Genomic DNA, 27,741 nt, shown 5'->3' on the forward strand with positions numbered 1-27,741 from the left:
ACGTCATACACTATGAGGCGCGACTGCCAGGTTTATGACATTCTCTTTTAGGCACATCTGCCGACATTATCCTATAATCGCATCTGCGAAGATTATCCTATAAGCGCATCTGCTAGTATTATGACATTCTCTATTTGGTGCATCTACCGACATTATCCTTTAAGCGCATCTGTCAGAATTACTACATTCACTACTTGGTGCATCTACCGATATTATTCTTAAGCGCATCTTTCATACCTCATCATTTTCTCACATACCAACTATTTCATCTACCCATGTTCTACCCAACATATTTGTAGATATAAAATACATATATAGTTTAACTCATTTAAAAAAACTATATAAAACATCCATTCCACACTCATCTCAAATAAACAACAATATATAAACACATAGCACGTATTTTATAACAAATATTTCATATTTATGTGTTAGAAGAAAGTAACCACACTTTCACCCAAACATATACTGAATACATTCAAACAATACTTGTATTATACCCGTGTTTATGAAAGGGACTATACACCCACACATATAAACAACTTTATATTATACACATAACACGTATTTCATAGCAAATACTTAATATTTATGCGTTAGAAAAAAGGTAACCATACACTCACCCAAACATATACTTAATACATTCAAACAATACTTGTATTATACCCGTATTTATGAAAGGGACTATACACCCACACATATAAACAACTTTATATTGTACACCTAGCACGTATTTCATAGCAAATACTTAATATTTATGCGTTAGAAGAAAGTAACCACACACTCACTTGATCAGAAGATGATCGGACAGCACTTAGACTTGTAGAAGTAGTATTCTTCGGTAGATTTGGAAGATCTTCACAAAAACGGGACTCCTCGCGGGTAGAGCTTCAGCTCGGGAATTGCACTTCTCGTGATCTTCGGGGCTCGGGAATGATATCAGGGCTTCTGGATAACTCTTAAATGAAAAACGATGCAAAAACGCGAAAGAAAGGAAAGAAATGAGCAAAAGAATTGGCTGCCCTCGACATCCTTTTATAGGGGGCTGAAACTCAAATTATGCTGGGTGTAATTCTATGTTACGCTGGGCGTAATGTGTATAAGCCCAGTGACTCCCCCCCCCCCCCCCCCCCCCCCCCGGATAATATCTGAATTTTTATTTAAATTAAATACTTTAATTATTTAATAAACTTCAAAAATTCACATCTTCCTCATATGAGCTCCGCTTTCGACGTTCTTTATATCCCCGCGTAGATGAGACTACGATCTACAAATTTCGTTTAGACTTTGTCAGCTAATTTTGACTTTATTTTTATTATTTATTTTTAGTAGGCCGGAACAGGAAAACTCTGTTATAAATTCATAACTTCTTCATCCGATGTTCGTTTTCGCCTATCTTTTTATCGTTTCATTACTATTAACGAGATCTTCGATTCTCGTTTAGATTGTTTTGGCTAAAAACCGCTCAATCTCAAATTGAGTATTTGGGCTGTATACCGCTAAGTCGAAACTTAGAAAAATCGTAACTTCCTCATATGAAGTCAGATTTTGACGTTCTTTTTATGCTCGCTCATGGTTTAACAAACTCTACGACTTTCTTTTAGATTGCTAAGGCTAAATATCACTCTAACGTAAATTCACTTTTTACGTCATTCAGCGTCATGTCGGTTTTGTCGCGAAACTTCGACCGGTCATAACTTCTTCATTATATCTTGGATTTTGGCGTTCTTTATATGCACAGAAACCTTGTGACATATACTACAACTTGGTTAAGATTAATCCTTCTAAATAATCTTCCATCAAAAAGTCATTTTTGATGCTTATCATCGCTAAATTGACTAGCCCGGATCTACGGGCGTTACAAGAAGTAACTTACGCATTAACATTTGATTTTTACGCGTTGAATAATGAGTCAGAGCACGAAGAGTTCATTGTAGGATTGCAACTACCCATTAAAATGGGGTGTGAACACATACATGATTTTATACACTCGATGGTAGTAGCCAACCAAAAAAAGGGTTATACAAGATTCAAGGAAAAAATCTAGCACAATATACAGAAAACTAAAGGCATTAACAAAGCAGTTCATGAGCTTTAGACCGGAACACATACCGAGGTCAAAGAATAAACGACCGGATGCACTGATCAAACTAACACCATCAACTTTCCCTTATCTGACCAAGAAAGTGTTGGTATAAATAGTACAAACAAAAGAAATTGATAAAACATCAGTGATGTCAGTAACAAAACATACGAGTGATTGGAGGAAACCACTAATCGAATACTTGACAAAAGGCAAGTTACCCCCATGAAAATAAACGGGCCAGGAAATTATGTGTTAAAGCACCATGCTTTGTAGTAAATAAGGGAGTGTTGTCTAAAAAATGATACTTAACACCTAGCTTATGTTGCATAGATGTTAAGGAGGCGGAATACCTCATAAGGGAAACACATGAAGGAGTTGTTGGAGCACATGAAGGGGCAAAAACTGTAACATCACCAAAAATACCGATAAAATTTTGTTTTTAAATTCATTCAATTCATAAGGAACTAACATCAAAATATTCAAAAGAGTCATATTGTAACTTGTTATCAGATTACAAATCCCAAAATCACAAAGTGCGGAAAAACATAGAGTGATACGGTGCGATCAAACTGGGCACTTCCTCGTTGAATTGGAAGTACTGAAACAGATTGTAAAAAATGTAAGCACAAAGCTTAGTGAGTTCCCCTAAAATAACACATACTAAACAAACATATTGCCAAGCATATATGGGTGCCAGCCTACCCTTCGGTCTGTTATGACTGGATAATGCCAAGCATATCTGGGTGCTTGCCTACTCCTTCGGTCTATCTCAATCGGTTCTTGCAGTCGCTTTCGGTCTATTTTAACTGGATATCGGGTCTATTTCACCCCTACTACTACCACATGATATCCTAACATAAATCATAAAGTCATCAAGAAAATACAGTCATCATTAACAATCATCACAAAGACAATCATCACACTATAACATAAATTAGTAGCGCGGCCTTGGGGCCTTCCACCCACAGCTACTGCGAAGGAAGACTCATCTCAGACTGTGGGTATCAAATCACACTCAACGGATGACTCACGAACTCCTCTACCTATCATACAAGCATACAACCATAATTAGAAATTAGTCCATATCCTAACCCGAAGGTCTAAAACCCTAATTCTTGACTTAAGGGAAAAGGGATCCATTACTGTCGCCTTATTGGGCCCCTATCCTCCAAGGCCAAAATCCACAAAACCCAAAAAGGCATCCAAGTCCAATATAGGGCCTCTAAGGCCTAATATGGCCTAAGAAACCCAAGCAAGGCCTTAGGCCCAAAATGAATTGCTACAATAAGGTAAGAACGAGGACCAACTACTCCAGTCCAAAGCCCAACACCAAAAGAGCCCAAAAAACTTCCAGACCCACTAACTGCATACGTGCAGCATATATGGCTTATACGCCCAACGTACATTGGTGTTGATGAGGGGTCGAGGTGCTGACCCAATATGCACAACATACACTAGATTATGCATGGCATATTGGTCTACCAATCTATTCTCACTTCCATGTCTTGATCCATTAAGACCTAATTTCCAAAACATAGATCCGAGCCCCTAAAAATGTCCTAAGCCATAAATTTGCAATCTTTATCCTTTTTCATGCAAGGATGGGGCACAAAACATGAATCGAGTCCATAAGCACACTTGGATGGTTCCCAACATTTGCATGGTTGAGGCTTAACCATCAAGATTCGATGTTTATGACTCAAACACCTCCAAGAGCTCAAAAGGACAACTCATATGGTCTGAAGTTGCTCAACTCCAAGAATCCAGACTATAGGACCAAAAGATACAATTTTCTACCCTCAACCTACATCAAAGCATGCAATGATCAATGTTTAAACTTTATACCTTCAAAGGGTTAGAAATGGTGCCAAACTTCCAGATCTACAACCTCTTCTCACGTCCTTGCTTCTACACAAGCTTCCTTCTTCTTCAAAGACTCTAAAGAACACCAAAAACTCTCAAGGAAGCTCACAAATGCACTCAAGGTGGCTTAGGTTTCAAGATTAGCATGGAAAGAGAAATAGAGGCTGAAAAGGTAAAGAGCTTGGGGGACTTAAGGTCCTTAAATATGATGAAAAACCTAAAAATTAGGGTTTATCTGAGACTCACGTACGTCATGCGTACTCCACGTACACCCAACGTATGTGTTTAAGTCCTACGACCAGTTTATGGCTAGTATGCTAAGTGTCCCAATAAGTACGCCCTATGTACTAACTAAGGGACCAAATTGATAGAAATTTGATTTAGGGACTTAAAGAGAAACTTACCAAAACTTGGTTTAGCATGAGGAGTAGTGTTCACTGTAGATCGACTCTTGTTTCAATTATCATCAGTGGAGTTGAGTTTCGCCTCATTGTACCGTGGTTCAAAGGCACTAATTCTGGCCAACTAGTTTTTGATAATCTATTAGTAGAGGGATGCCTTGGGGACTATATATAGTCACGTAGGATAGATTAAGGACTCTTGATCTATGCTCTCTTACATGTTCCTTGTTTGGTTGTGGTTTTAGGGTAGGATCACATATCTGAGTATCTATCTCACCTCTGATTATATATGATCATATATTTCTTGGATTATTACTACTTAGTATATTGTTATGTTATAGTGATCTGCTAGATTCGTATCCTTGTATCGAGTATGTAGTTATGTTATAGTGATATGTTAGATCGGTATCCTGGTATGTAGGATGTTGCTATGCTATAGTGCAATGTTGGATCAGTATGTTATATGTACTTATTGGTTATCATCGGGTGGAGTGTCCTAGGGACTATTTGTGGTTATGTAGGATAGCTTGAGAACTCTTGCTCTAAGCTTTCGTGTTTGTTACTTGTTTGGTTGTGGCTCTAGACTAGGATCATCTATTCGGGTGGCTATCTCACCTATGGCTACTTATGGTTACGCATTTCATGGAGGTTAGCTGGTAATGAGATTGTGTGCTATGAGAGGACTAGTAGGAGGGAGTGAGCTATATGATTGTTGTTTTCTTGTATTATGTGTCTGCTTGATCCTTGTTTGTTTATATGTTGACAGCATTCTAGTGATAGGCTAGGGATCTTCATGAATTGAATGATAAAATTTCGTGATTATATAATGCTTGATAGCCTAGGGTTTTTCCTTATATGGAATTAACATCATTACTATAGTTTCCTAGTGTATACAACAAAATTATACATAACTAAGATTTTATAGCCTGAGAATGTTTGGTATAGCCTTATTTCCTATTCTTTTCTGATGAAGGGATTAGGGTAGAATCATGTATTTGGCTATCTATAGGGTCCAACGTTATGTATGATTAGCATACACGAGTGTTGTAGAGTTGGTGGAAGTTTCATGGATGAGTTGTGTGGGGTTAGCCAGCCAGTGTGTAATGTATAGCCTTCCTCTAGGAAGTAAGGATAGATTGTATGCATATTCTAGTGAATATGTTTAGGGTTATTGTTATGATCCTCTAAGACAAATATGGTTAGGTTTAGAAGGTAGTATGGGCTCGTACTACTGGAAGCACAAAACCCGTACGCATAGGAGGAAAGTCATAACCCCTAGGATTTTGTTGGGAATTGGTCCCCATGATGTTGTGTGTGTGTCATATGATATCTCCCTGGTTATTTTCAATATGGCGACTTTGGGACGATTTGAGGCAGGATCCGGATCAATATTAGGAGCGGGTGACCAGGATAGGCTAGCATTGACTGAGGATCGGGTTAGGGAGATCATTCAGGAGGAGGTTGTTTCCCTCTTCCGAGAGTAGTTATCGGAGATGTTTGGTTCTATTAAGACCGCTATGATAGAGTACTTTGATGTGCGATATGCTTCCTTTTATGAGACTGTTGCTACTACATGAACCATAGCCATTGTTGCTATCAGGTTTGGCACTATGAGAGTTTTCTAGTACTGGGACTTCAACAATATGAAGCCCCCAGTGCTTGATGGGTTTCAGGATTGCCATGAGATGGATGTCATATGTTGAGGGATGTTTCTTTACTTTCTCTTGCCCAGCTGACCAAAAGGTCAAGTGTGCTCTGAATCTTCTTCGGTCTGGAGCAAAGGATTGGTGGAAGCTAGTTACTAGTTCACACATCCTAGAGCAACTGGATGTAGTACAATAAGAGTAGTTCTCTGAGATGTTCCATTCAAGATATATTCCATTGGCGGAGCGGAAGAGACTGGCCCATGAATATTTGGATCTGAGGAAAGGGACTAAGTCAGTGACGTAGATCACCAAGATGTTTACAGAAATAGCTATGTTGAGCAAGCTCAGATGATTCGTTATTTAGGCATGCTCAAGATGGATATTTGGTAGTTTGTGTCCATCTAGCACTATGACTCTCTCATTGAGCTTCATGATGTGTAAGGAGGCGAGAGATTAAGATAGAGACCCAAACAAGGGAGAAGCGTCAAGCCCCAGATCAATCCCAGTCTGCAACAAAGTGGTTCTAGTCCGTTGGTCAGAGTTCCTGATTGGTTAGAGGGAGGTGTCGATCTTTTGTCTGTCGCAGGTGATCATTCTATATATAGCACATTAAATTGTACTAAATATGATGAATTGATGTGTAATTGCCCAAGAATGGCACTACTTTGATGGAATTTTGAACATTATTAGGTGGAACCTGCAAGAAAAATGAGCAAAAGGAAGGTAAAAACATGGGAGACGAATTGCCAAATTAATGAAGAAAAAAGGTTGCTGGGAAAATTGACCACTCTTCACTATTTCGATCATATATCAAGCTCTAGAGCTCCGATTGACCTGATTCAAGTAGTTTCAGATACTAGAGACAATTCTCCACAACAACCATGTTTTGTGTTTTTGTTGATTCTATGGTTTTCATCATCAAAACGTGCTTGGAAAACATAGGACACAGATCAGGCGTCTATGACACTCTATAGGACGCCAAAGTCAAACAGTCAATTTCTGGGGAGATTTCAGAGCAGAAAATAGAGGGAACCCATCGACATCCTACCAGGCATCTATGACATCCCCTAGGATGCAATTGTGTTATTGGGGAGTCTCATGTTGTAACGGCAAGTTACGGAGTGTCCACGAACTCATGAATGACGTCATGCAACGCGTCAATGACGTCTCCTAGGATGCCTACCATTCTAGGCCAATTTCTAGTGTATTTCAAGGACAATATAAGACATGAAAAGAGATACGAAGAACGCCTAGGTATTATACAATGCGTCTAAGATGTCTCCTAGGACCTCCAGCGTCTCATATCGCCTGATTTCACAATTTTCTGCTACATATTATAAATAGGGACTTATGCATTCGTTTTTTGGGTTCCACCACCTATTTTAAGGGGTTTTCCTACGTTTTTAGGCTTCTAAAACCCTTGGAAACATTTAGAAACACAAATCCATTCCATTTCAATTCAGATTCAAGTCAAGAATTCATCGATTTCATCATCAAGCTACAAGTGAAGATCATTTCATTGGTTAATCTTCATCACTTCTTTATTTTCCAGAAATTATTTCTTCTTCCCCAATGTTGATTTTGTTCTATACTTTAAAAATCATTAGGCTACATTGTCTTATGATTCTAATATTTTTTATGGATTTTATTAACCATTTCATTTTTTTCATTCAAGTAATTTGTTTTATGAACTCAATGGAAGGCTAAATCATTAGGTTACTTCCAGGGATGTTTAGGACATTTGGATGAACACATTTGATTACTACTTGGTTCTAGTTGATTTCAATTGTTATTTAATGTTCCATATTATAATCTTTTGGTAATAATGATTGAAATTGGGTTATATGAATTTTTGTGATTTCATAATTAAAATAGTACATTTTCAATTCACCAATTGTTCCAAGTTCAAGAAGTTTAGGAATAAAGACAATTGGTTGAATCTACATGTATTATTCCAACTTGTGATATTAAATCTTAATATTGCAATAGTTAATTGCAAGACACTTTATTGCTAATGCACTAATTGTTCCTAATCCGAGTAGACATAGGGAGTAAGACAACTAGTTAAATGAGCATATTGTGTACCCAAAATTATGTGTTATAAGGTAATAAACCCCAGTTACATCTAATTAATTGAAATAGGATTTTAGGGAAGAAAGTGTGTGAATCTAAACTGTTCGACAACTGAACCGGGAGTACCTTGTTTTCACATTCATAGTATTTGTTTTAACAACCAATTGCAAGTATTAGTTTTTTTTTTTATGTTTGACTACTTTGATACAAGGTTTAACCACGAACTCCTCATGGATTTGACCCTTACTTACCCTATCTTTCTAGTGGTTTTTGAGGTCATTTTTTATTGAGACAACGACCTCAATCAACAGGTGTGGCGAGGAGGTCATTTTTTAAGAGACTGTGAGCGGAGTGCTCGAGTTTGTATTCATTGCAGCCAGGAAGGCCACATCAGAGCTTATTGTCCTTTTCTCATTTTAGGTGAAATGCTGGAATTTAAACGCTTAGTTTGGCAGTTGCCAAACGTTCGTCATGGGATGACCGAAGTCCCAAATACTGAGAGTTGATCTGAAGGTTTTCTTGTTAGCAATTGTGGTAGTAGTGGTGGCTATTTGTAATTTTCTGTTGAGTTTCAAAGTTCAGTTGCAACTCGGATGATCAATTAAATGGAAGTAACATAGTTGGCCTTGTTTAATTTAATTCCTTGTATGAATTGATTAATTATACTTGTAATCAGCTTCCATATGTATATTGGGATTGATGAATGTTGTGTGGATTCAGATTCTCCTTTGTAATATGATATCAGTGGTTGGAATCAAGTAGTGGGGTTCAATATAGTCTAAGCATCTAAGAATTTGAAGGTTATTAGACTCTATTTTATCTCAAGTGGGGTAGAGTGGTACCTTGTAGTAGGAAAACCTTGTGCCAAGGTTTGATTTTCAGTTGAAATTCGCCAATTTCAAGACTTCAGTGTAATTGTTGGAACCTTCGGTTTCACGCTAAAGTCATATTTAGTTGTTGGACTTCCCACCTAGTCGTATTAGTTTTAGTTGGGGCATTTTAAGTAGGGTGTGCTTATACTTAAAAGTCTATGTTGTTAAGGACCCAGGTTGAGGGGTGTGATGAGGGTTTCCTTGCTTGTTCTTATTTGATTGGAGCTTGGAGGTCTGAGTCATGACCCAAAGACCCGATAGGAGCAGTTAAATTTGTAGGCCCTAGTAACATTATTGGTTGGTGGATCAAGGTTAAACATGAGTAGTGTCGGTAGATAGTTAAGCAGGGTTGTCAGAACCAAATAGGTGTGTAGCCTAGTCTGGTATATGACTGGTTGGTTGTCATCGCAATGGTAGACCTATGTGCGGGGTTGGCATGTCGATGTTGTCAGTACATCGAAATGAATCTTAAGGCTTAATGATTAATTGGTTGTCCAAAGGGTCTTAGGAAGGAGCTAAGTAGTCCTTCAGACCACGAAGCTTATGCAGCAGATCATGCAAGGACAACAGACCGCTCAGAGTCGGCAGAAGAGCTATGCGGATTGGTGTCGATCAGAGTTGGAGTTTCAGGTTGGTGATATGGTATTACTGAAGGTATAACCTTAGAAAGGTGTGATACGCTTCAGGAAGAGGGGGGAAATTGGGTCCCCGGTATATTGGACCTTTTCGTGTGATCGACAAGGTAGGCGACTGTGACATCCCCATTTTCACGGCCAGAAAAGACCGATCTTTTTTTTTGTTTATGATTTATAAAAATCAGAGTTCTTCTTTTAATAAAAATTTTGTGGAATTTCTTCCCAGAAAAACACGATAAATACGTTATTAAAACATTTTCGAAGAAACGTATTTTATTCATTTTAAAACGTTTGGGATGTCATCGTCAATACAGAAACATAAGCATAAACAGAACTTACATTTATTTACACTAGTGATCTACATCTCTTTAATCTCTCAGTGTAATGTGACTTCATATCAACACCTGTGATATAAATAAACTGAGTGGGTCAGGTTGGGAATCCTGGTGAGTACATAGGGTTTTCAACCCAAAATAATATAGTTATTATGTTTAAACAGTCAAGCAATCAACCCAATTACCCATCCCCATAACTACCCTAAGAATCAGTTATTCCTCCTTTATTTATTCCTAAGGATCATCCTAAGGAATCAGCACGAAGTCCATCATTACCAATGCTTATAGATTATATCTAGTGAACACGTAGTCCAAAACATCTGCTAAAAACTTAGTTCAAAAGTAACTAATAAACACACTTAGTTCAAAATACCTAGTGAACACACTCAGTTCAAACCTAGTGAACACACTTAGTTCAAAAATACCTAATAAGCACCTAGTTCAAAAACACCTACAGGTTACGACCCTGCTAGTGTTCCATTGAACTATCTAGTATCGTCCATGGTCATCATTTATACTCCACTAGATGATTGGATCACTGTCAACATTGATGTATTCCATCGTGTTATCAATAACTATTTCATCTACCCATGTTTTACCCAACACATTTTGTAGATATAAAATACATATACAGTTTAAATCATTTAAAACATGTATAAAAATCTTTCACGCAGCATAGGCAACAAGTATTCACACAATATGCACACATAGCACGTAATTTATATTAAAGTACTTCATATCTATGTGTAAGATGAAAGGGACTATGCACTCACATGAAAGGTGGTGACTCAGCACTCGGACAATGCTTCGATACTCTCAAAACAATTATCCTTCGATAAAACCTAGCACCAACACCACTAGGGTTTAGTCTAACGATAACCGCGACAAATTAATAGTCTGACTATTATTATTATATAAACGTTAAATAACACTCAATATAACTCATAATAATAGCCCAAATAATTATTTTAAGGACCTAATAACATTACTATAATTATTTGGAAGCAATATTAAAAATTACGTAAGCGTAGCTCACTTACATCGAATTTTAATGAAAATCGGGCTTTGCTCGGAGCAGCGTTTCCGAAACCGAAAGACCCTTTTTCTCGGGACTCTGGGAACCTCGGGCTTCCTTAGGATGCTAGGGGTTCACCTAGACTTTAAGGGAATCAAAAGGTCATAGAGAGAGAAAATTTAGAGAGAGCGATATGAGAAAGGTGTGAGAAATTCGGAGGAGTTCGGACCCCTTTTATAGGCACCAGCAGCCTCGGTTACGCTGGGCGTACACCTCGGATAAGGTTGCCAGCCGAAGCCAGCTGTCTCGCACCGTCGGATGGATCAGATCGGAGCTTGCGAGGAACGTAACTTCTTCTGATGCGGCGCGTACTGTGAGGGCGACATGTCACGATCCGAAGCGAAGCCTTGGTCAACAAGCAACGGTCCAGTTGCAGACACGTCATCAATCTCGCAATAGGTCTCGCAAATTTACTTTCCGACTTCTAAAAAACATAACTTTCGCATATGAGCTCCGTTTTTTACGTTCTTTATATCCACGCGAAGGTGGGAACGTACTCTACAACTTTCATTTAGACTTCGTCGGCTAACTTTGACTTTATTTTAAATTTTATATTATTAACAGACCGGGACAGGGTTGGTCCGTTAAATTCTCATAACTTCTTCATCCGACGTCCTTTTTTCCCATCTTTTTCTCGTTATGATACTCTTAACGAGATCTTCGATTCTCGTTTAGGTTGTGTCGGCTAAAAACTGTTCGATCTAATATTCGAATTTCGGACTGTACACTGCTAATCTGAAACTTCGAAAAATCATAACTTCTTATACAAAGTCAGATTTGGGCGTTCTTTTTATCTATGTTCTTAGTTTAACACATTCTACGATTTTCGTTTAGATCGCTAAGGCTAAATCTCGCTCCATCGTAAATTCACTATTTACGCTTCCCGGTATCGTGTCGGTTCCATCGCGAAACTTTAACGGGTCATAACTTCTTCGTTATAACTCGGATTTCGGCGTTCTTTATATGTACAGAAACCTTGTAACATATACTACAACTTGGTTAAGATTATTTGTTCTAATTAATATTTTGCTGAAAAGTGATTTTCAACCCTTATTGCCTCTAATTTGACTAGCCCGAATCTACGGGCGTTACAATTATCTCCCCCTTAGGATGATTACGTCCCTGAATCATCAACGAAACATGATTGTATAATATACGTTATCTCTTCATCCTAGGTAATAACTGTAACTTCTATGTTGCTTTGAACGAGTATCTAACTCTTGGACCCCTTGATTGGAGGTAGTGCTCGATCTTCCACCTGCTCGTTAGACTTCCAATCATGACCTTCGTGTCACAAGCTCATTTTTTACCAGAGACTCCTTCTTCTTCTTAGGATAAGTTAATTTGATTGCTACAATTGGCCGATGTTTCATATTCTAATGACCTATTATCGTATGTAACAACGCTTAGACTCAGGTCTCCTAGAGTCAAATTTCGGATTGGAATATGCCTTCCTTCATGATCTAATGTGATATAATCACATTTTAACATGTCGCATTTCTAACTACCAACTTCTTTAACAACGAGCGCGATACTTCTATTGATCGCTTTGATTTCAACCGTTTGGTTTAAGTCGGACGCTACATCAAACTTGCTTCTCTGAACTACGTAAAATACTCATCGTAGTCAGACTCAATTTGATATGACCAATGGGGTCGGAATATCAACAATCTTCTTAGTCATTACCGAAACGATGGTAACAACACACTTGAATAAAATGAAATCAATTAATAGGTTTTTGGTAACCTTGTGACTTTCCCTGATCCAAGTGTGAATCCTGTGCTTCCGGTAGTATATGCATCTACTACCTTTCACACCTACTCATACTCATCCCAAGTATTGTCTCGCAGTACCCAAGTCACCATACAAGAAAATCACATAACAGTTTAACACACCAGATAACAAAACGAAGGTTTTATTATTTCTCGAAATTATTACATAGGTGTTCAAGTTCACCCTAGACTATGCCTCTAATAGGCTACATCATACGATACTATGGCTACTGCATAACTTGATCTTTGGATATGAAGTCCTCATCCTTGATTCCTCGCATGGTTTTCTGCTTCGTCGAGGATCATGTGGAATGCCCTTGGCCTTGGTGGTGTGTTTGGCCTTGCTGCTTCATTCTTCTATGGGCAATTCTTTGAAAGATGCCCCCCTTCTTTACATTCATAACACAACCTCTTGTTGGATGTACACTCATTGGCATAATGCCCATACTTTCCACACTTGAAACATGTCACCTCCTTGCCGCATTTTCCAAAGTGTTTCTTCTTGCATTTATCACACCACCTTGCTTCACCTCCTTCTCCTCCTCCAAGCTTTGATAATTTGGTCTTCTTTTTGGACCTTGAAGATCCTTCAAACTTCCGCTTCCCTCCTGCCTTATCTTTTTCTAAACCCTTTTCTCTTATATGGGTCTCTACATTCTTAGCTGCCCTAACAGCTGTTTTCAAGGTAGTTCCCATTTTGACCATTGGGCCAAATTCAGTGGCAATCCGTTAGCAAATCTATCAATCTTGGAGAGTTCAGTAGGAACCAAGTAGGGAAATAGCTTCATTCTCTCGGTGAATGCGGTGGTGTACTCATCAACACTCATTTTCCCTTTCTTCAGGTTCTGAAACTCATTGTTCAGGTCTATCAGATCTATCTCCGAGCAGTACTGCATTTTCAACTATTCTAAAAACTCTTCCCATGACATCCTTAAGGCTTCTCCTCGTGGCATCGTATCTGCCAATAGCTTCCACCAGCTCAAGACTCCAGTTTTTAGTTGTCTTACAGCGAAGATGGTCTTCTGTTTCTCGCTACAGTAGCAGCTCTCAAACACCATCTCCATCTCGGAGATCCAATCCATAATATCAACAGGCTTTGGGCTTCCTGAGAGACTTGGTGGTTTCTCACCCAAGAAATTCTTGTACATTCGCCCATCCTTGTCGTTTCTCCTCTCCGGGCCATCCCTTCGTTCACCTCGAGTCCCCACTTGACTCACTTGGCGGCTGTAGTTCCCTTCCTCCGATTGCTAGGGAATCAGCTCGGGTTGCTCAATGGGCATAGTAGGTTCGTCCCTATTCAACATCCGCCTCATTTCTTCCCTTTGTTTAGCCAACATAGTCCGAATCATGGCTTGTACTCTAGCCATGGTGATTGGCTCGGGTACATCTTCTACTACAACAAGTATTTGCTGAATCACCGGGGGTTGATTCCTATTCCCATTTGCATTCCTAGTTCCACTGCGGGTTCTTGCTATTTTGATCTATACACCGAATAAGGTGAATCTAGATCTTAATTTAGGATTGACGTCTTAAATCATCCTTATCACTTCGAAACGTTTATATGCTAGTTCTAATATCGTAGTCAAACGCTTAGAATCCTAAACACATAAGGTTTCTAGATCCGTTCGGCAATAGACCAAAGATCCAATCAAGCTATAGCATAAAGCATAACAAATCATTTAGCACATAAAAGCAATTTAGGCATCATTCCTAAAATAAGCTAATGCTCACACCTCACAATCATCACTTAGCATTCTAAGTTTAAGTCTAGAAATTTCCTACAAATTTCTAGTTCTCTTAAACTAATGCTCTGATACCAACTGTGACATCCCCATTTTCACGGCCAGAAAAGACCGATTTTTTTTTGTTTATGCTTTATAAAAATCAGAGTTCTTCTTTTAATAAAAATGTTGCGGAATTTGTTCCCAGTAAAACACGATAGATATGTTATTAAAACATTTTCGAAGAAACGTATTTTATTCATTTTAAAATGTTTGGGATATCATCGTCAATACAGAAACATAAGCATAAACAGAACTTACATTTATTTACACTAGTGATCTACATCTTTTTAATCTCTCAGTGTAATGTGACTTCATATCAACACCTATCATATAAATAAATTGAGTGGGTCAGGTTGGGAAACCTGGTGAGTACATAGGGTTTTCAACCCACAATAATATAATTATTATGTTTAAACAATCAAACAATTAACCCAATTACCCATCTCCATTATCTTCTTTGGATCTACCCTAAGAATCAACTATTCTTCATTTATTTATTCCTAAGGATCATCCTAAGGAATCAGCATAAAGTCCATCGTTACCAAGGCTTATAGACTATAACTGGTGAACACGTAGTCCAAAACATCTGCTAAACACTTAGTTCAAAAGTAACTAGTGAACACACTTAGTTCAAAATACCTAGTGAACACACTCAGTTCAAACCTAGTGAACACACTTAGTTCAAAAATACCTAATAAGCACCTAGTTCAAAAACACCTACAGGTTATGAGCCTACTAGCATTCCACTGAACTGTCTAGTATCGTCCATGGTCATCATCTATACTCCACTAGATGATTGGATCACTGTCAACACTGATGTATTCCATCGTGTTATCAACAACTATTTCATCTAACCATATTTTACCCAACACATTTTGTAGATATAAAATACATATACAGTTTAAATCATTTAAAACATGTATAAAAATCTTTCACCCAGCATAGGCAACAAGTATTCACACAATATGCACACATAGCACGTAATTTATATTAAAGTACTTCATATCTATGTGTAAGATGAAAGGGACTATGCACTCACTTGAAAGGTGGTGACTCAGCACTCGGACAACGCTTCGATACTCTCAAAACAATTTTCCTTCGATAAAACCTAGTATCAACACCACTAGGGTTTAGTCTAACGATAACCGCGACAAATTAATAGTCTGACTATTATTATTATTATATAAACGTTAAATAACACTCAATATAACTCATAATAATAGCCCAAATAATTATTTTAAGGACCTAATAACATTACTATAATTATTTGGAAGCTATATTAAAAATTGCATAAGCGTAGCTCACTTACAGCGAATTTTAACGAAAACTGGGCTTTGCTCGGAACAGCGTTTCTGAAACTGAAAGACCCTTTTTCTCAGGACTCCGGGAGCCTCGGGGCTTCCTTAGGATGCTAGGGGTTCACCTAGACTTTAAGGGAATCAAAAGGTCATAGAGAGAGAAAATTTAGAGAGAGCGATATGAGAAAGGTGTGAGAAATTCGGAGGAGTTCGGACCCCTTTTATAGGCGCCAACAGCCTCGGTTACACTGGGCGTACACCTCGGATAAGGTTGCTAGCCGAAGCCAGCTGTCTCGCACCGTCGGATGGATCAGATCAGAGCTTACACGGGGCGTAACTTCTTATGACGTAGGGCGTACTGTGAGGGCGACATGTCACGATGCGAAGCGAAGCCTTGGTCAACAAGCAACGGTCCAGATGCAGACACGTTATCAATCTCGCAACAGGTCTCGCAAATTTACTTTCCGACTTCTAAAAATCATAACTTTCGCATATGAGCTCCGTTTTTTACATTCTTTATATCCACACGAAGGTGGGAACGTACTCTACAACTTTCGTTTAGACTTCGTCGGCTAATTTTAAATTTATTTTAAATTTTATATTATTAACAGGTCGGGATCGGGTTGGTCCGTTAGAATCTCATAACTTCTTCATCCGACGTCCGTTTTCGCCCATCTTTTTCTTGTTACGCTACTCTTAAGGAGATATTCGATTCTCATTTAGGTTGTGTCGGCTAAAAACCGCTAGATCTAATATTCAAATTTTGGACTGTACACTACTAATCTGAAACTTCGAAAAATCATAACTTCTTCATACGAAGTCAGATTTGGGCGTTCTTTTTATTGATGTTCTTAGTTTAACACATTCTACGATTTTTGTTTAGATCGCTAAGGCTAAATCTCGCTCTATCGTAAATTCACTATTTACGCTTCCCGGTATCGTGTCGGTTCCATCGCGAAACGTCAACGGGTCATAACTTCTTCGTTATAACTCGGATTTCGGCATTCTTTATATGTACGGAAACCTTGTAACATATACTAAAACTTGGTTAAGATTATTTTTTCTAATTTATATTTTGCCAAAAAGTCATTTTCGACCCTTCTTGCCTCTAATTTGACTAGCCCGGATCTACGGGCATTACAGCGAGATGGACTGTTGGTGGGATTTGCCGAGTGATCTCAGTCAAATCCACAACACTTTCCATGTCTCCTAGTTGCAAAAGTAGGTGTTCGACAGCAATATAGTGGATCCTTTGGATGATATTCAGGTCGATGAGCGCATGAGTTATATCGAGAGGTCGGTAACTATTTTGGAAAGAAAGATGAAGGTCTTGGGCAACAAGGAGATACCTTTGGTAAAGGTTTAGTGGTAGCATCGGAGAGACTTCGAGTGGACCTGGGAGCCGGAGGCTAAAATGAGGGAGCATTACCCCGAGTTATTTGTTGCAGTAGACTTTGAGGACGAATTCCATGTTAGATGGGAGAGAATTGCAACATCCCAAAGATGAGGTCCTTGGTCCAAACATCGGGCGTTTAGCATAGAAAGATCGGTGTTCAAATGACAGGCGTTCTATGATGGACGCCAAACATTTGCATACAAAGACCAAACCCTAATTTTAAGGGTTTGCACCCTATTTAAAGAACATTATGGCCACAAAACCCTTCACCACTCCAGCCTCCATCATCATTTCAAAAACCCTAAGTGTGTATGAGAGTTTGAAGCCTTGGTTCATATTTTTGGAGAATTGTGGTTGTTCTCTAGCTTGTGGATCTACACTCTTCATGTCTTGGAGCAACATTTTGAGGTATAAAGTTTAGATCTTAATGCCTCATTTGTTAGATCTTAATTTAGGACTAGTTTATGTTCTTTTGGGTCCTAAAGAGTTTATCTTTATGAGTTTGGCATGCTCCAGAGGTTTGGACTATCCTTTCAAGCATAATAGTGAGTCTAGAATCATAAAAATGCAATCTTGGGTCTTCATAATCTTCCATGCAAGAGTTTTGCAGCCTTATAGTTGATTTCGAGTAAGAATCTTGGTGTTGGGCTCATTGTAGCCATGCATGGCCATAAAGTTTGCAACTTTATGGATTTAGACGTTCCATTATGAATTGAATCTAAAGTTTGGACATGAGATCTTAAGCCAATAAGACATTGGTTTGGAAGTCGGTAATCAGCAAGCAAACGTCAAGTGTTTGCATGGGGACGGCCAGTGTTCGGATGCCAAGCAAGTCCGGCCTTACATTAAGAAAAAATAAGCAAGGTATGTTGATTTTCCATTTGCGCACGCCACAAATTTCATAAGCCAATAGACTTTTGACTGTTCTTCTTCTGATCTTCATGAGTTTCTTAATTCCTTTTCATTCTTTATTCTATGATTCTTCATTCTTAGTAGAACTGCAGAAATAATTACTAATATGTTCTCTGTTCTTCTTCTGATCTTCCTTAGTTGATTCTCGATCGCGTTTTATTGGACTCTAATCAATTATTTTTTGTTCAAAAATAAAAATTTAAAATTGAAAGGTTGTGAAGTGTCAAGAGTTTATTCTTGAATCCTGAAAGGCTGAAATGGTATGTTATTCTTGACTTCTTCCTCTGATTCTCCATAACTAATAACTCCATTGTTGATTCTGCTTTCTTGATTAGACAAATTAGTCTATTAGGCTTATCACGTATTGACTTATGTTTGATTTGTTATATGCATATCAATTTTCCTTCTAGACCTTCCATTATCATAATATTTGATTATTAAATAAACTTTGGAGTTATCACATTAGTGATTTGCACAAATTATTGAATAAATATTTTAATACTAAGTTAATATCAATTTCTGAAATTGCATTAGGTTTGTTGCACTAATAATCCACATGTATGGATAGATAATTAAAAACGTTACTAATGAAGCCACATAGATTATATGTGAAACTAGATTTGTAAAAAAAAAAAAAGGTTAGAATCTATCAATAGGCTATCTACTTTGAAATTCTTTTACCAAATGGTTTTTGAGTATCTACATGTTTAGATTGTGATTTCTGAATTATAGCAACTACATAGTTTTCTATTGTTATATGTATATTAATTTTCCTTCTGGACCTTCCATTATCTGAATATCTAATTATTAGATTATCTATTAAGGTTAATAAGGCTTAATTTTTTTTAAATATTCACTATGTCAAGTTGGATTTTGGAATCAAGATAGGATAGTAAAGGCCAAAGGGCCCCAAAATTTTGGTTCGCTTAGATACCCAAAACCGGTTGAGCCGCCCCTAAGGCCAGGCGTCATGGGGTGGAATGCCAGGCGTTCTCAGCAGAATCCTAATGGATCAATTTTGGGCCTTGGTCCATTAGGGTTTTTGTAACATCCCAAGATTTGTCATTTAGAGTCCCTGCGGATGGAAGGGTAAAGCCATCAAAAGCCTAAGGGCTAAGTTGCAATTTTTGGACCAAGAGGAGTCCACTACGCGTACATAAGGGTACATTGAGCGTACTAGGCGTGCCCTAGTATGCTGGACGTACTTATGTCAGGAGAAAACCCTAATATTTAGGGTTGGGGGCTATATAAACAACCTTATCAGCTCAAAACATTCCCTTACCTCAGTCTCCATTGTTTAGAGTCGTTTTCCCCAAACCCTAATCATTTCCTTGAGTGTGTGAGATTATAGAGTGCATTTTGAGTAGTTTGAGAAGAAGGTGATTCATCAAGGAGTTGGAAAATGAGAACAAACTAGTAGATATAAAGTTGTTTGGTGCCCTAGAAGCTCCAGAAGGAAAAAAAAAATCTTCAAACTTTATGCATGTATGTTATAGATCTTGCCATTTTAGCTTCAGAAACCCTTTCTTGTCCCAAAAGTCCCAAGTTGATGCATGATATGATTTGGATGAGATGAACTATCCTTTTAGGCCCTTGAAAGGGTCCTAAGTGATACATATAATGTCCCAATAGCGGAATGTGTCCCATGCATGGAGTAGGAAGGTCTTAACAGATTCAGACCATGTGTTAAGAACTTTTTGTACATCCAAAATCTTACAGTTCAAGACTTTATGAGTCTTAGAAACAATTGGTTGATGGATCTGAAGTTTGGGCTTAAGTGCTTAAGTCATTAAGCACTTATGAGAGTTTTGGTGCATACTTGCGTACACCCCGCATAGAGGGAAGTACGCCCCGCATACCAAGTCAATGATCCCGTTTTCCAGTCATCACAGGCTTGAGTACGCCCCGTATAACTGTGTGGTATGCCCAGCGTATTCCCTCTGATGGGTTTTTACGATTTGGGCTTCGGAATTCAGACCACCTTTGGGCCAGTTAGACTTGGGTCTTTGCTGGATTTTATGAATAGGGTATTTGTGACATCCCTAATTTCACGGCCAGAAAAGACCGATTTGTTTATGCTTTGTTTTATAAAATCAGAGTAATCTTTTAAAGAAAATGGATGCGGAATTTGTTCCCAAAACAAAATATGATAACCATTTATCAAAACATTTCTCAAAGAGAACATATTTTCATTAAATAATAAAAACCTCGGGATGTCATGTTTCGATACATACCAAAAGCATAAACAATATAAAATAGACCTTACAACAGTTATTTATAACTACTGATCTATAATCCAAAACCTCTCGTCAAGTCCACCAACTTATACTCTTGTGCCATTACCTGTAATGCAAAGAAAACTGAGTGGGTCAGGCTTGGGAGCCTGGTGAGCATATAGGGTTTTCAACCCACAATAAATAATTAATTTAATTTTATCAACCAATAATAACCCAATTACCCATTCCCGTTATCCTCACTTTCCGTCCCTAAGACAACTAACACAAGGGACCTAGTCTAAGAATATTTCATCGGGGCGACAACACATGCTTCGGGGGTTCCTCGGTATAAGTCAAATAAGGCAACCATGAGGGGGATGGAATACAGCGAATGAACACCCAAGTTCATTAACACCTACAGGTTATGAGCCTGATAGTGTTCCACGGGACTGTCTAGAAAGAGTCCGTGGTCGTCATCTAAATTCCGCTAGATGACTGGATCACAATGACATCGAGGCCTCTCATCTGTTTATCACACAACTATCTACCCATGTTCTACCCAACATATTAGGAGATAAAAATATATATTTTTATACATAGTTTAAAACCTGTATAGCATATTCAATCAATACATATTCCACATAACAGACGAGGCACACACACATAACACACATTTCATAGAGAATAAATCAGATCTATGAGATAAAAGAAAGTGAATATACATTCACACATATAACAACAAAATATACACATAACACGTATATCGTAAAAAATACTTCATAGTTATGCGTTAGAAGAAAGTAACTACACACTCACACCAAACATATACTTAATACATTCAAACAATACTTGTATTAAAATCGTGTTCATGAAAGGGACTATACACTCACTTTATCAGAAGATGATCAGATAGAACTACGGCTCTTCAAGTAGATATTCGTCGGTGAAACCGGGATCACTTCACACACCGGGATTCTTGCGGGCAGAGCTTCAACTCGGAAACTCTTTTCTTCTCGAGATCTTTGGACTTCGGGATTTGCTTCGGGCCTTGGGGTGATACCGGGGCTTCGGGGGTTAAAATTGCATGTAAAACGATGTAATATGGGAGAGAGATGAGAGAATGAGCAACCAAACTCGGCTGGCCATTCAAACCTATTTATAGGGCAAAACTGGCCCTTTCCACGTTGTGGCACCTTTTTCCACGTTGTGGGCTTAGTCTTCACTGCATGTGTCGGCTTGCCACGTCGTGGCACTACTTGCCACGTTGTGGTCTCTGACACAGCTGTGGGGTTCACGCCCCGAACTTCAGAAATTCATAACTTTCGCATACAAACTCCGTTTTCGACGTTCTTTATATCGATGCGAAGGTGAGATTATGCTCTACAACTCTCGTTTAGACTCCAATGGCTAATTTTGACTTTATTTTTGATATATTATAATTATATTACTTATATATTATCTTTATTAGGCCGGGACAGGAAAACTTCGTTCGAAATTCATAACTCCTTCATCTGAACACCGTTTTTGTCTATCATTTTATCGTTGAACTAATATCGAAGAAATATTAGACTCTTGTGTAGATCACTAAGGATAGATATCTATCTACCTTAAATTCACTATTTACGTCGTGTTGGGTCGCGCTGGGTTATGTCGGTTCTGTCGCGAAACTTCGACAGGTCATAACTTCTTCGTTATAACTCGGATTTTGGCGTTCTTTATATGCACGGAAACCTTGTGACATATACTAAAACTTGGTTAAGATTAATACTTCTAAATAATCTTCCATCAAAAAGTCATTTTTTGATGCTTATCGTCTCTAATTTGACTAGCCCAGATCTACGGGCGTTACAGTATTTTGGGCCATTTTTTGGTAATGGATATTAACATGCGGCCTAACTAGAGAGTGGACCCAATTTGGAAAATTAGGCCAATGATGGGCCTTGTATATGTGGACTTGTAGATCATGTATTTGGTATTGGGCCTTGGCCCAAATTAGAGAAAAAGAAAAATGAACTATTATTATATATTTGACTCTTGTTCAAGATTAATATTCCCATTTATTGACTTATTATTCGTTATTTTGGGTAGTTCGGGATTTTTGGCGTGACGGTGATTCGGGAAATTGAGTCTTCAGTTCGGATCAACATTGCAAGGTGAGTTATCTTCAATATATTCAAGGGTCTAAGGCACCAAGTCCGGTCCTTGACTTTTTATTCGGAATTATTACTGCTATGATACGCTAGGTCGATATTATGGTAGATAGGATGGTTATGTGTCATTGTGATCTGTTAGATCAGTATCCTAGTAGATGAGATGGTTATATGTTATAGTATAACTCTTTCGCATGAAAGTTAGTTATTGAGTGGATACGTTTAGTCACATATTTCATGGGTTAAATGGTCCTAAGATGTTCTGTTGCGTAGCTCTTGTCTGAGTCCAGTTGTTGTGGAATTGAATCATTTAGCCTAGGGTTGTTTAAGCCAAGAGGTATGTGATAGTGTTCAAGCAATAACTATCTGGCACTAAGGGAGAGTCAGGGAGAAGTTGTGGTAGGATTAATGTTATATGATTACTTGTATTATGTGTTGGATTATGTGTCTATGTTCATAACTATTTATGGAATGTACTTGACCTGGTTGGCATGGTCCATTTGGGTTGCATGGCATTCCAACACTTTGATAGACTAATTGAGAGAAAGGACACTTAATGTTTATTAATATATTATAAGTTCTAATATATTAATAATATTATTAATTAGTATTGATCAAGAATTAATATGAAATTAATTAAGTGATCAAAAGGAGACTAATTAAATATATGGGGTTGATTGCGTAAATCATCCATTCTTGTATAGTGGGCTAATGATCCATGGTTTATTGAATTGGGATAAAACCTATAAGGTTCTCCATGGATAGTCCATGGAGGTTATAAACCCATGGATCATGGAATATGAAAAGTCATGCACATTAGGGTTTATATGGAGTAACCCTAAATATGGCACACCATATAAGAAACTCCTGATGGTTTTTGGCTATAAGAACATCCTATGTGCTCATACAAACCCTAATGCTTGGATCTAGGTTTCCCTATTGTACATGCAAGTTATCCAAGACTATAAACCCTAATTCTAGCATATGGAAATCGATATTAACATATAATTAGGTTTAAGATATTACCTTGATTGTTATGTAGCAATAACAATCCCAATTCCTCCTTGTATTGACTTTAGAAAGCTTAGAGTCACAAATGTCACTCCTCTAATGGTTCACAAACACCAAGAGCAAGAGGATGAAGAGGAGAGTGGATGGAGGCATCCCAAAACGTGTTCTAACCCTAGAAGAGAAGTTCACCACGTTTTTTAGCCTTAAGGGTTCTATATATAGTGAGGCTATTAGGGTTATCTAACAAGGAAACCCTAATTTGGATGCTTAAGCCCTAAGCAACCCATAGACTCCTTTAATTAAGGCCTTGAACGATTTCCTTATGGGCTTCCCCATAGAATTTGTCCACTCCTTAATTTAAGACAATCCATAGCCCAAATTGCAATTATCTTATAATTACAATTCCAGTCCCTTAAGTTTAATTAATCTCTTTTAATCACAAAACTAATTACCAATTAATTATTGACTAATATTAATTAAACAATATGATTTCTCCTTTAATATATTATTCTCATAATATATTAATAAATCATATTTAATCCTTTCTCTCCATAATTCATCTTATCAAGTTGCTTTGGTGAAGGAAACCCGAAAGGACCATGCACCATCGGGTCAAGTACATACCAAAATAGTTATGGACTTAGACACTAATCCAACAGTCTCCCACTTGGATAAGTCTAATAACTATTCTGCGTATGACTTCAGATCCTGATCTGCAATCGTAGCTTTCCAAAGCCGCTGTCAACTCTGATCCTATTAGATACGCATGTCCTTTAGATAAGGGATCATATATTCCTCCATTCTAGATATCGTAAGACATGATTTCTAATCATTCTCTTTGTACTATTTCTCGATTCCCGATTTATGACGACTGACTAATTGAACAAATCAAATTAGCCCTAGCGCGGCCGAGCATTTACATTTGTCATCACTAAACCATCGAGGGGCCCAAAGATATCGCTTTTATCCTACTTGGGATAAAAGGAACGGATAATCTTTGATTCAATGCTCGCTTGCACTCACTCACTAAATCACACACAATAATATGTTTTATGACACCAAGTTACTAGTGCGTTTACATATTATCAATGTGCAACCGATTTGCAAGATACAACTCACACATCTCGGTTTCAAGAATATAAGATGTTAGCGTCTCACTAATCACTCGTGATACAATTCATGGAGTGATCCAAGTGAGCGTGGGTTTAATCCAATGCTCAAATTCATATTCATAAGCACTCATGAATGTTGCAGCAAACATTTGCTTATGTATAATACCCTTTTAGACAATCCACACACCAATTCACGACAATCTTCATTCATACCTACTTCCAACATATGAACGACTGTGGCCCGTTCGAATAATTTGACTGTTCTTAACCAACTAAATTATTCAGGAAGTCAAAACATGCAAAGTGAAACACAAGAATAATACTAATCCCATATGGCCTCAAACTTTTGAGTATAAATAAAATGCCTTTTATTTATCACCATATCGATTACTCATTATTTGTCGTTTCGGGTAATCAACTTCTTACTTGAATTATTACTACACTTGTCCCATGCTCCTAGCATGCACACAATGTTTACCTATGGTTCTTACTTTGTGAAATAGATCAAACTAAACACATTTCCAATCATTCTCATTTCACAACTCCAAATCCTTTTTCATAAGTGTAAGAATATACTTATAGAATATGCTAGATTCTAACAATTTATGCAATGATCCTTTCGTAATATCACTACACCAAAGTCACAAAGACTATTGCCAATGAAAATACAAAGTCTTTTATCGGAGATTGTTACAAGCCAACTCCTTAGATATGATGTCTCTCATTCAAAGTACATTCCTTTGAACATCCTTTTGCATAAAAGTTTCTAATCTAGACATAGATTTTCAATATTCAATTCCCAATATGGACACGCTTCCATATTTTCCATATGACAACTCATTCTTAATAGAATCTTATCTATTCGTAATAATTTTGACATGGTCCATCCAATATGGAAACATTTCCATATTTTCCATATGACAACTCATTCTTAATAGAATCTTTTCTAGTCATAATAATGTCGATATGGTCCATCCAATACCATACTTCCAACTACTCACAAGCAACCAATCCTCGTCGAACTTTAGATTGTCCTTTGATAGTTGTTTAATTATTTTAGTCAAAACCGATTCTAGTCCCTTTTCCCTCTAAATGCGCTAGACATTTGGAAAATTTTAGAATGGTCAAATATTAAAGCATCTGCAATCGATCCTATACCCGAAGCGTATGGGACACGATGCATAATGTTTTATTTGCTATGTTCTCAAAATTCGAATTGTGAAGAGGAATGTCGTAATCATAATCGAAATTTTAAGAACACACTATGTACCTTTGACTAAATTTATTAACATTTCTCAACCTAAGCCTTTAGATTTGAAATGAAGCATAATATTCTCTCCCTTAATTATAGCAAAACAACTTTATAACCCTTACCACTTTGCAAGGTATAACTCTTTTTTTCTATAATTAATATTGCCAACTTGCAATACGTGCTTTAATAATCATACAATCATAACTTTTATGCTCCCACTATCATGATGATTATTATAAAACATAACACTTATGCTCTCACTAGCTTCGACATGTATTCATAAACATCTTAACTTTCAGAAAAACAATACCTATTGAATTTCTTAAGTCCATGTTTCTAATACTTAATGCTTTGATAATCTTTTATCAAGGCCTATTAAACTTATACACCTTTTCCTTACATATCTCATATGTGTGTCTAAACAATTAAGACTGGTTGCCAAACCTCACAATTCAAATCATGGAAAGGGATACCGTAACCATAATCGAATTCGAGAATGCAATTTTACAATCACTATCTTCTTAAAATCTTTCTTAGTGAAAGCATTTCCTCACAATCATTTTCATGAAGGAGGAAATCTTATGACACATAGATTTAAATGGTGTATGTGTTCCTATCCATTTGAATTTGTTAAAACCAAATTTTACGACAAATTCAAACTCATATGGACCGAACTTTCTTAATCTTGATTTATTGCCTTATGGTAGCACAGCTGCCCACCACGTCTTCCAAGTAGTTAAGCAGCTCACCTTTTCCTATCAATGTACCTTTCATTGATCAAGGTGCCTTGCCTTTTATGCATTCAAAATGAGAGCTCATAGAACTCACATGCATAATTAACTCAATTGGAAACAGCACAGAAACAAAATAATGTCACACGATAGGTTGTAAATCTCAACTCGTGTGCTAGTGATGATCGATAAGGTTTATTTGATTTGTTCTTGAAACCTTTCAAGACCATTAAGACTCCCACTGACTCCTTGACATATAAGATTCTCTTGTCAATAACCATTTCTTGACAAAACAAATATTCAAGAGTTAGTGTAGCTTTTATCAAAACACTTCATAAATTGGTCCTAGTTAGACTTTATCTTATCCAAGACATCACAACTTTCCACATTTGATGAATGTTATAAACCTTCTTAATACTTTTCACTCATTGTCACAATCTTAACTTTAAGACTTGTTATTGGAACGAAGTATGATTGACCTTTTGATTTAACCATTTCTTCAATTCTTGAGTCCTCTTCTTAAACATACAATTGTACTAAGACTCATTTAGAGGATCAATTGAGATATGGTTCTTAGTCATTAAGACCTATCATAAAGCATAAAAGGTACTCTCCCTTCTTCTTAGAATGGAGAAAATTTTATCTTTCTGCCTACTTGATTCTTCTTATTCGTGCTGCTATTGATTTAAACCTTTTTAATCAATTCCGAATTACACTTAATCTTATAAGTATAATCATATTAACTAAACCTTTAGTAAATCATGACGAATATCTTTGTTACTCTTATGGTGAACTTGATCAACACACAACTTTGTGTGCTCGATCTCTTAGTCCTTCACTTGACACTTTGTCAATGAATTAGTCTAATTTCCAAATATGAAATTTCTCATTCAACATGCAACCAAGTTGCGTGATTCCAAATTTCTATCCAATTGAGATTTGGGCGATGAGAAACTCGCCCTATTTGGTAAATTCTCGACATTTCCATAAATAAGAATCATATCCATTTGTTGTAGAAATATGCAAACATCAATTTTTCGTAACGATTTCATTGCAAGGGAATAAACAAATAAATAAATAAGTCAAACGAAAATTTATTTTATTTATAAAAGCAGCGGAAA

This window comes from Lactuca saligna, chromosome 2, assembly GCF_052625555.1.
Source record: "Lactuca saligna cultivar CGN05327 chromosome 2, ASM5262555v1, whole genome shotgun sequence".
Taxonomy (NCBI): Eukaryota; Viridiplantae; Streptophyta; class Magnoliopsida; order Asterales; family Asteraceae; genus Lactuca; species Lactuca saligna.